Source organism: Bufo gargarizans, chromosome 4 (assembly GCF_014858855.1).
Source record: "Bufo gargarizans isolate SCDJY-AF-19 chromosome 4, ASM1485885v1, whole genome shotgun sequence".
NCBI lineage: Eukaryota > Metazoa > Chordata > Amphibia > Anura > Bufonidae > Bufo > Bufo gargarizans.
Genome location: NC_058083.1, coordinates 392,160,905 through 392,169,579, shown reverse-complemented (window position 1 = coordinate 392,169,579; position 8,675 = coordinate 392,160,905).

The window sequence follows — 8,675 nt, the reverse complement described above, 5'->3', positions numbered from 1 at the left end:
CTTCTTGTCAAAATCACAGACACCCGACAGACCCAATGTAAGTCAATGGAGTCTGCAAAGCACCATTGGTGTCCTTCATAGGATGGATCCATCACTCAGTTATGTTTGTCTTTCTGCTCTGGTGGAGGAGCAAAAAACAGAAATTTTTGCAGAAGTGAGAAAAGGGCCTAATGAGACGTAACCAGTAGCTCCACAGTTGAGACTATAAAATTCTGCCCACTACAAAACATATTCGCTATTCCTTTTGTCTGGGGTAAAAGGTTACTCCCGTGTTGGCTGTTTCTTCTTCCCACAGCAAAAATGTTGCTGCCAAAAGTGATGGTGACTTACTCCCCTCACACCGATACTATATATACGCACATTTGGTGAACCTATCATTTGGAGTGGAGATAAATGGCTGTCAGCCAAACTGGTATTCTTACACCTTTTATCTCCTTAGGCCGAATGCACACGGCCATGTTCCGCGGCCGAGAGCGGTCTGTGGTATGCCGGGCTGGATTCCTGTTCGGAGCAGGAGCGCACAGTGTCATTGGTTGCTATGACGCCGCTGCACTACAGTAATACACTATACGAGTGTATTACTGTAGTGCAGCGGCGGCATGAAGCGCACGGCGTCATAGCAATCAATGATGCTGTGCGCTCCTGCTCTGAACAGGAATCCAGCCCGGCATACCATGGACTGCTCTCGGCCACGGAACACGGCTGTGTGCATTCGGCCTTAGGTATGAGTGCAGGATATACATAACCAGAGCAATAGTGAACAATGCATTTAAGGGTGCATTCACACGACCGTATGTATTTTGCTGTCTGCAAAAGATACGGGTAAAGTCTGTGTTGCATCTATTTTTTGCGCACCCATTGTAACAATGCCTATTCTTGTCCACAAAACGGACAAGAATAAGACATGGTCTATCTTTTTTTTGTGGAGCTGCGCAACTGACATGGATGCGGACAGCACATTTTTTGCCGCTTTATTGAAATTAAGGAGCCAGCGTCCAATCCGCAAAAAATGCCGGGGGCCTAACAAAGGCCTTCCATGTATGTTAGCCCAAAGGAGTTTAAAAAATAAATAAAAAATTACAGAATGAAGTAGCCTAAATGGGAGGAAGTGCTCAAACACTGTAGCGTGTTTATACCAGAGGGAGCAATACCTCCGCATGTGATCCCCAGCAAAAATGCATACAATGAAGGATGTCGGCAGCAGACCACATGCACCACAAAAACATCCTACACAAGATGGAATAATGTGTGGAGAAGAAAATAAAAATCCATAAATCACGGCAAAAGGTGCACCAGAATAATATGCTACTGACAATACTGGCCAACCCCTCACGCTGATGTTAAAAACAGAGACTTTGGCCAATATAGTTAGGAACATATCGGAGCCCAGGCACCCCGTCAAAGTATCTCAGTGTGGCATTTGTTCTTCATTCTGTCACAATAGAAGTCTATGGCCTGTATAACGGATCCGTCCGGTTTACGTTATGCAGGAGAAGACTCCAGCATAATGACAACTGTAAGGATCCGTTATGCAGGCTATAGACTTCTATTATAACGGAATGAATAACAGAATGCAACTTAAGTCATGGAATTGCATTTTGGTCCGTGGTAACGGAATCCATAATGCAATTCAGTAAATACCACAACACAAACCGAAAACGAATTTCAAAATATTTGCTTGCTCTACTAAGTGGGCTTCTTATTAAGTGGAGTTAAAGAAAAGGAGTTCTGGTGCTGTGTGATTTTGTGGGTGTGATTGCAGGTGGCGGAGTGTGGTTTGAAGCAGAGATCCTTGAAAGCTACGTTTTTGCATTTTAGTATTGCCATTTAAACCTTTTTTCTTTTTTTCCTCTGCTGTGTGTTGCCATTTAAGCCCATTTTTTTCTCTGCTTGATTAAGGGGAGTGGCCTGGGCAACCAGGTGCTATAAACTGAACCACCGAACTCTCCCAGAGCTTTCTGTACTAAGTGGGCTTCTTATTAAGTGGAGTTTAAGACAAGGAGCAGGAAACTAAGGTTGGATATAATTTCCTTTTGTGGTGTTGGCTTGATTCTAGCAAGTCCTTCAACTACAGCACACCGGGTCTAATTCTAAATCATATTTACTGTTGTAATCCCCATTTAGTATGTGTTGCACAATTGACAGCCAGTCCAGTGCACATCTTGCTTGATGTATGCAGTCCTGGAACAGCCGTTCAAGGATGTATATCTTTGTTCAAGATGTGAGCAAATTACCTGTTTGGAATCGCAAATAGAGTCTCTAAACGGGCAAGTTGCAACACTGAGAGGCATTGACAACTTGGAAAAGAGTTTGTTGCTCACTGAGCAAGCACTCTATGGGGTAGATGAGGGGGAGGGTGACAGAGAGGAGGCTGAGGAAAGTGAGGTAGCTAGCTGGGTAACAGAAAGTGGGGTAGAGGGAAGAGTTCCAGGGAGGCTAGCCCTGATCTGACACACCCCAACAAGTTTGCACATTTGGCAGATGAGGGGATGTCAGTTCAGGGAGAGCACTGCTGCAGTCGGACACTTCCTCTGTCAGTCAGGGGAATGTCAGCTCCAGTAAGCAGGCGACCAGGAGAGCAGGGCAGGCCAGACAGGTGCTGGTAGTGGGAGGCTCAATTATTAGGGGAACAGATTGGGCAATCTGTCACAAAGACCGTGATCGCCAAACAGTGTGCTGTCTTCCTGGCGCTACAGTTCGACACATCGTGGATCAGGTTGACAGATTACTGGGAGGGGCTGGAGAAGATCCAGCGGTCATGGTCCATATTGGAACCGATGACAAAGTTAGAGGTAGGTGGAGAGTCCTTTAAAATGATTTCAGGGAATTAGGTCAAAAGCTTAGGGCAATGACCTCAAAAGTAGTATTTTCCTAAATACTACCTGTACCACGGACCACACAAGAAAGGCAGCGGGAGATTAACAAGTGGCTCAAGAACTGGTGTAGGAAGGAGGGGTTTGGGTTCCTGTCGACTACAGGCTCTATCGTAGAGACTAGCTGCAGCTCAATGGGGAAGGGGCAGCTGTGTTGGGGGAGAAGATGGCTAGAAGGTTGGAGGAGTGTTTAAACTAGGGACTGGGGGGAGGGTAATTATGTTATAGAATGGGAAGATAGTGCAGATAGAGACCGGGGGCAAGGCAGTGGGTCTGGGGGAGGAATGGAAGGAGGGACTAGAACAGTTCAGAAGGAAAGGTGTAGGGTAGAAAATATACATAAACCTCTCAAATGTATGTATACTAATGCCAGAAGCCTGGCTAATAAAACTGGTTAACTGGAATTAGTGATGTGTGAGGAGGACTATGACATAGTGGGAATAACTGAGACATGGCTGGATGATGACTATGACTGGGCAGTTAATGTACAGGGTTACAGTCTGTTTAAGAAAGGATCGCCAAAACCGGAGAGGGGAAGGGGTCTGCCTTTATGTAAAGTCCTGTCTAAAGCCCACACTCCGTGAAGATATAAGTGAGGGACGTGAACATGTGGTGCCACTGTGGGTAGTGATACATGGAGCTAAAAACAATAATAAATTACTAATAGGAGTTTACTATAAACCACCTAATATACCAGAGTCCACAGAAAATCTACTACTAAACGAGATAGACAAGGCGGCAAATCATAATGAGGTGGTTATTATGGGGGACTTCAACTACCCAGATCTAGACTGGGAAACTGAAACTTGTATATCTCAAAGGAAACAGGTTCTTGGCAATAACCAAAGACAATTACCTCTCCCAACTGGGTCAGGACCCGACTAGAGGGACGGCCATACTGGACTTGGTATTAACCAATAGGCCTGACCGAACAACAGACGTGCAGGTTGGGGGGCACCTGGGAAATAGTGACCACAAAGTAATAACCTTCCAATTATCATTCAAAAGAGCGTTTCTACAGGGAGGAACAAAGCAGCAGCAAGCAGCGTTCAGCTGTCCGCCTGTCCGTGCGGAGGCGAGCGGAGCGGAGGCTGAACGCCGCCAGACTGATGCAGTCTGAGCGGATCCGCTCCATTCAGACTGCATCAGGGCTGGACGGCTGCGTTCGGGTCCGCTCGTGAGCCCCTTCAAACGGAGCTCACGAGCGGACACCCGAACGCTAGTGTGAAAGCAGCCTAAAACAGGAGGGTAGCACGGAAGCACTGAAACACTATAAGGAAAAAAGTAGAACATGTAAAAAATGAATAAAAGCAGCCAAACTAGAGACCGAGAGATTAATCGCCAAAGAGAGTAAAACTAACCCTAAAATGTTCTTAAATTATATAAATGTTAAAAAGTATAAATCTGAAGGTGTCGGCCCTAATAATATTATAGGCTATAGCTACTAGAGAGGGGTCGTTGATCCGGGGAGTCGTTCTGATTGCCTGATTGGAGTCGGGAAGGAATTTTTTATTTCCCTAAAGTGGGGGAAAAAAATTGGCTTCTACCTCAGTTTTTTTTTTTTTTTTTTTTGCCTTCCTCTGGATCAACTTGCAGGGTGACAGGCCGAACTGCATGGACAAATGTCTTTTTTCGGCCTTATGTACTATGTTACTAAAATATGAAATTTGCTCATCCCTAATTAAGAGGCTAACACAAATGCAGATTTCATGTAATTAGCTATGAGAGGATACACACTGCTCTGAGGTAGTGGGGGAGGTTATCTGCATTCTGATTGCTCTTGTTTGTCTCTGGTTAGCTGTATATGAGAGGATACACACTGCTCTGGGGTAGTGGGGGAAGTTATCTGCATTCAGATTAGGGTGGCCAGACGTCCGGTTTTCAGGCACAGGGCCTGGACAGACACAGAGATCTCCATCCTTTCAGTAGATCATGCTCAGACAGCAGCACTGCGCTGAGTGTGAGCTGCAGCAACTGACTGAGGCTTCTCTCAGCTCCAGTCAGTCATTAGAGCCGCAGACATGGCTCCGTGTGGCTGACTGAGGGGGAGAGAAGCACCCCGGCTGCCCACAGGTCACCTTCCCCTCCGAAACTTCTTCCCTCTCCTCCTCTATTTCCCCCCCCCCCCTGGGGCGTGGCTTCATGGAGGCGTGGGGCGTGGTTAATCGGTTTGGGGGCATGGCCGGTGAAGTCAGGCTTTCTTAAGTGAAGCCAGTGGCCATCCTAATTCTGATTGGTCCTGCTAGTTCATGTGAGGATAGCAAAGGCTTATGGTAAGAGAGGGAAATACAGGATGGCCTCAAAGATATGGCAAAGATCACCACAGGAAATGCAGTAGAGGCCATCTTAGGAAGAGCCTGAAATAGAGGCACAGAGAAATAGGGTTGCTAAGGGCTGAATACAGTCATCAGAAAGGTAAAATTACCTGAAAAAGCTTCATGAATATCTTCCTGTTAGGAATTTAATTTTTGGTAGTGGAATGGCAGTTACACTTAAATTCCACAAGGTGGCAGCATTCCACTTGTTAAAGAGGACCTGTCACCATACTATGCAGTGCATTCTGCAGGCAGCAGGTTAGGCTTCATTCACACTCGCAGTATAATTCTGCTGGAGCTCTGGACTTTGTTGGGGAGGCTCCGGGTCAAGGTGCTGAAAATGCAGCATTAGAACAGGGCTATCAGTGGTTGCTCTTGGAGACAATAGATTGGCCAGGCAAGCAAAGGTTGAAAACAAGGAATAAACATCATAATGGAATTCTACAAAGACACAAAAAAAAAACTCTCTCTAGTGTAAAATAATCACTATTTATCTCACGCCTACGAGAAAAATACTATCACAAAGGATTTCTTCATTAGACAATAAACAAATACAATTCTGACATCATCACAATGGAATTCTGCTAGGACACAAGAGAAATAATGTCACTGTGACATAAGAATGGGGTTCTGTTTACAGGGGTTATCTGCCCTTGGAACTGACAACCCTTTTGGTCTGGATCTGTGCCCCCTGAACATAAAAAAAAGGAAGAGTCACCTGTCTATAACAAGCCTCAGTGGTCACAGCTTGTATGCTACGTCACAGCAGTGATGTACTGTTCCAGCCTCTGTGACTGGCCACAGTGGTCACAGGATCTAGCCATTTTCTGGCCCTGTGGAATTGAGCACCTGTGGGACTGCGGACAGGTGAGTCTTCCTTTTTATGTTCAGAGGCACAGGTCTGGACTAGGGATGAGCAAATCGACTTCGGATGAAACATCCGAAGTCGATTTGCATAAAACTTTGTTCTAATACTGTATGGAGCAGGGGCTCCGTACAGTATTAGAATGTATTGGCTCCGATCAGCTGAAGTTATTGCTTTGCGAAGTCTCGAGAGACTTCATGTAATAACCTCAGATTAATTTGTACTGTAAAAAAACATTTCCCGAACTCGGGTTCGGTTTGGGAAATGTTTTTTTACAGTACAAATTAGTTTATGAAGTTATTGTGTGAAGTCTCGCGAGACTTCGCAAAGTAATAACTTTGGCTCATCGGAGCCAATACATTCTAATACTGTATTAGTACGAAGTTTTATGCGAATCGACTTCGGATGTTTCATCCAAAGTCGATTCGCTCATCCCTAGTCGGGACCAAGGGGCTTGTCAGCAAGGCCAGACAACCCCTTTAACTGAGACACACCATTGTGACATACTGTAATACCAATAGGATACGGCTCTGGAAAAGGGATCCAATCATAATGGAATTCTACCAAGAAAAAAACAACCCCTATTGTGACATCATCACAATTTTGCTTAGAGCAAAAAAAATGAAAAACATTGCGACATCATCACCATAAATAAAGAGAATTACTAGTGACATCATCACAAAATGATTCTGCATTGGAAAATAGGGAAACACCACAGCGACATCATTACAATTGAGTCCTATTTACAATGCATTCAGAATGTTTTCAGACCCTTTCACTTTCTTCACTTTTTGTTATGCTGCGGTCTTCTGCTAGATGAGCCAGCCTAGCATCGCGGGTGACGCTAGGGAGGCTCGTTCCCGTCCCCGCCTGCCATTGGCTGCTCCCCCGACACTGTATGTTTTCATCCACATACAGGAAGAAACAGCAACGGCGATGAGGGGGTCAGGAGCGGCACGGGGAGCGGGGTAAGTATATTACCTGGGAGGGGCCCGGCACATGGGGGTGGGCAGTTTATGATATTGGATAACCCCTTTAATGAATTAGCAAAAATTTCTAAAACTCTGTGTTCACCTTCTCACTATCGGGTACTGAGTGTAGATTGATGGAGAAAAACATGATTTTTGTATTATTTTAGCAAAAAAAACGCAGCATAAGAAAAACGTGAAAGGGTCTGAAGACATTGTATGATTATAGAAAAATACCACAATGACATCATTGTAATCCATAACAATAGAGACAGTTCTTTGTGACGTCATCACAATGGAATTCTGCCTAAGGCCTCATGCACACGACAGTATTTTTTCACGGTCTGCAAAAACGGGGTCCGTAGGTCCGTGATCCGTGACCGTTTATTCGTCCGTGGGTCTTCCTTGATTTTTGGAGGATCCACGGACATGAAAAAAAAGTCGTTTTGGTGTCCGCCTGGCCGTGCAGAGCCAAACGAATCCATACTGAATTACAATGCAAGTCAATGGGGACGGATCCGTTTGAAGTTGACACAATATGGTGCCATTTCAAACTGATCTGTCCCCATTGACTTTCAATGTAAAGTCTGGAGTTCTTTTATACCATCGGATTGGAGTTTTCTCCAATCCGATGGTATATTTTAACTTGAAGCGTCCCGATCACCATGGGAACGCCTCTATGTTAGAATATACTGTCGGATATGAGCTACATCGTGAAACTCAGATCCGACAGTATATTCTAACACAGAGGCTTCAGGTTAGAATATACCAAAAAACTGTGTACATGACTGCCCCCTGCTGCCTGGCAGGTGCTGCCAGGCAGCAGGGGGCAGACACCCCCCCCCCCTGTTTTTAACTCATTGGTGGCCAGTGGGCCCCCCCTCCCTCCCCTGTAGTTAACTCGTTGGTGGCCAGTGTGCGCCCCCCCCTCCCTCCCTCTATTGTAATAATACCATTGGTGGCAGTGTGCGCCCCCCCCTCCCTCCCTCTATTGTAATAATAGCATTGGTGGCAGTGTGCACACTGCCACCAATGTATTAAAAGAATAGAGGGAGGGAGGGGGGGGCGCACACTGCTCCCCAATAGAGGGAGGAGGGGGGGCGCACACTGCTACCAATGTTAATGCGATAGAGGGAGGGAGGGGGGCCGCACACTGTGCCACCAATGCTATTATTACAATAGAGGGAGGGAGGAGAGCGCACACTGTGCCACCAATGTTATCATTACAATAGAGGGAGGGGGGCGCACTGGCCACCAATGAAATTTAAACTGGGGAGGGAGGGGGGTCTGCCCCCTGCTGCCTGGCAGCCCCGGATCTCTTACAGGGGGCTATTATAGCACAATTAACCCCTTCAGGTGCAGCACCTGAGGGGTTTATTTGTGCGGATCACGGCCCCCTGTAAGAGATCGGGTGCTGCCAGGCAGCAGGGGGCAGTCATATACACAGTTCGTTGTATATTCTAACTAGAAGCGTCCCCATCACCATGGGAACGCCTCTGTGTTAGAATATACTGTCGGATCTGAGTTTTCACGAAGTGAAAACTCAGCTATGAAAAAGCTTTTATGCAGACGGATCTTCGGATCCGTCTGTATGAAAGTAACCTACGGCCACGGATCACGGACATGGATGCCAATCTTGTGTGCATCCGTGTTC